This window comes from Lathyrus oleraceus, chromosome 3, assembly GCF_024323335.1.
Source record: "Lathyrus oleraceus cultivar Zhongwan6 chromosome 3, CAAS_Psat_ZW6_1.0, whole genome shotgun sequence".
Classification (NCBI taxonomy): Eukaryota; Viridiplantae; Streptophyta; class Magnoliopsida; order Fabales; family Fabaceae; genus Lathyrus; species Lathyrus oleraceus.
Window position 1 is genome coordinate 163682645 of NC_066581.1, and position 3243 is coordinate 163685887.

Consider the following 3243-nt stretch of genomic DNA (forward strand, 5'->3'; position numbering starts at 1 on the left):
AGGGTGAAATCAAGGGGATTGGTAAGCTTAATTGTCCTGGAGTCCCTAACCTTGACAATGTCCTACTTGTTAAGGGACTGACTGCAAACCTAATAAGCATCAGTCAACTATATGACGAAGGTCTAACTATAAACTTCACAAGAACTGAATGTCTGATTACTAATAAATAAAATGAAGTGATCATGAAAGGAGTCAGGTCTAAGGACAACTGCTACATGTGGAGTTCTCAAGAAACTAGGTACTCATTAATGTGTACTCTAGCCAAAGAAGAATAAGTGAAGATATGGCATCAAAGATTGGGCCATCTGCATCTTAAAGGAATGAAAAGGATTATATCTGTTGAAGCTGTTAGAGGAATTCCCAACTTGAAGATTGATGAAGGAAGAGTTTGTGGGGAATGTCAGATTGGAAAACAGACAAAGATGTCACATCAGAAGCTCAGACATGAGACCACTTCCAGAGTGCTGGAACTTCTCCATATGGATTTGATGGGACCCATGCAAGTGAAAAGTCTTGGTGGGAAGAAGTATGCTTATGTAGTGGTGGATGACTTCTCCAGATACACCTAGGTCAATTTCATAAGAGGAAAATCTGATGTATTTGAAGTCTTCAAAGATCTTTGTCTAAGACTTCAAAAAGAAAAAGAAAGTCAAGTTATCAAAATCAGAAGTGATCATGGGAAGGAATTTGAGAACAATAAATTTGTTGAATACTGTGCATCAGAAGGAATTAGTCATGAGTTCTCATCTCCGATTACTCCCCAGCAAAATAGTGTGGTAGAAAGGAAAAATAGAACTCTCCAAGAATCAGCCAGAGCTATGATTCATGCCAAGAAATTGGCCTACCACTTCTGGGCTGAAGCTATGAACACATCCTGCTATGTTCACAATAGAGTAGCCTTGAAGAAAGGGACTCCTACTACCTTATATGAAGTCTGGAAAGGGAGAAGACCTACAGTCAAATACTTCTATGTGTTTGGTAGTAAATATTATATCTTGACTGATCGTGAACAAAGAAGGAAGATGGATCCCAAAAGTGATGAAGGAATATTTCTGGGCTACTCAACAAACAGTAGAGCATATAGAGTCTTTAATTCCAGAACAAAAGTAATGATGTAATCTATCAATGTTATGGTTGATGATCAACAGACTGATGTCACAGACGATGTTGAGACATCTCTAAATGATGTCCCAGCTGATCTACCAGACAAAAATAATGAGAGTGAACCTCCTCAAGCTGAACCTGAAGCTGATAAAATCAACAAGGGACCCTCCATCAGAGTTCAGAAGGATCATCCCAAAGATCTCATTATAGGAGACCCAAATAAAGGGGTCACGACTAGATCAAGGGAAGTGATCTCACATGGTTGTTTTGTGTCCAAGATTGAGCCTAGGAATGTCAAGGAAGCCTTGATTGATGAGTTCTGGATCAATGCCATGCAGGAGGAGTTAGGCCAATTCAAGAGAAATGAAGTATGGGAACTGGTTCCAAGACCTAAAGGAATAAATGTCATAGGAACAAAGTGGGTGTATAAGAATAAATCTGATGTACAAGGGGTGGTTACTAAAAATAAAGCAAGATTGGTAGCACAAGAATATACTTAAGTTGAAGGAGTTGACTTTGATGAAACATTTTCCCCTGTAGCTCGCCTTGAATCCATTATACTATTGCTTGGAGTGACATGTATTTTGAAGTTCAAATTGTTCCAAATGGATGTTAAAAGTGCCTTCTTGAATGGCTACTTAAATGAGGAAGTATATGTTGAACAACCTAAAGGATTCATAGATCCAAATCTTCCAAAGCATGTGTACAAGTTGAGGAAAGCCCTCTATGGTTTAAAACAAGCTTTTAGGTCTTGGTATGATAGACTCACAGTGTTCCTCATTAACAATGGATACAGGAAGGGAGGTATTGACAAGACCCTATTTGTTAAGAATGAAGGAGGAAAACTCATGGTGGCTCAAATATATGTGGATGATATTGTGTTTGGTGGGATGTCAGATCAGATGGTCGAACATTTTGTTAAACAAATGCAGTCTGAATTTGAGATGAGCCTTGTTGGAGAGCTTCTCAGTCTTTAGGGCAAAACTTACCTGGTAAGAAATCTGTAGATGCTTCTCAGTCTAAGAAGCATGACTCTGGTAAGAAGGTGATTGACTTGGAAGAAGAGAGCTCAGATGATGAAGAGGATAGCTTGCTTCATCACTTGAAGCCAAGTGTTTCTAAGAGAATGAAGACCAGGAAGGGTAGGTCTGTGGCTGAGATGATGACATCCAGAATTGGTAAGAAGGCTATTGTTGTAGGCCCTTCAAAGTCATGGAGTAAAGTGGAGGTAAAGAAGAGAAAGATAAGAGAAAGTTCTTATTCAGAGAAAGATGTTGAAGATGATGTCCCATACATCTCTCTTGTCAAAAAGCAAACTGTTAGAAAATCCCCTACTAAGGTTGTTGTTGTGCATTTGGATAACATTTCCTTCCATCTGGAAGATGGTGCAGCCAAGTGGAAATTTGTAATCCAAAGGAGAGTAGCTATGGAAAGAGAACTGGGAAAGGATGCTGTGGAAGTTAAGGAGGTTATGGATCTGATCAAGTCTGCTGGTTTAATGAAAACAGTTAATGGGTTATCTCAATATTTTGGAGGTCTTGTTAAAGAGTTTGTGGTGAACATCCCTGAGGACATTGCTGACAAGAACAACAAAGAGTTTTGTAAGGTGTTTGTTAGAGGAAAGTGTGTGAAGTTCTCTCCAACTGTGATCAATAAGTTCCTAGGAAGAGGAACGGAAGGTGATCTTGAACTAGAGGCCACAAAAAATGAGGTCTGTAGGACAATAACTGTTGGACAAGTCAAGGAGTGGCCAAGCAAAAAGCATCTCTCTGCCGGAAAATTAACTGTGAAATATGCTATCTTGCATAAGATAAGGTCAACAAACTGGATACCAACAAACCACATCTCTACAATCTCTAATGCTCTTGGAAGGATCATATTTGCTATTGGAACCAAGCTTAATTTTGATTATGGAAGGTTCATGTTTGAACAAATTGTCAAACATGCTTCCACAAATGCAGTGAAGCGGCCCATTGCTTTTCCCTCAATAATTTGTGGGATAATCCTAAGCCAGCAACCTGGAATATTGAGCAAAAGTGATATCCCTAGTAGAAGAAAACCTACATTGTCAGTTCATTACAAGTTATTTGAAGGCAGTCATGTCAATAACATTGTCATGACATCTGCTATGAAGAAGCC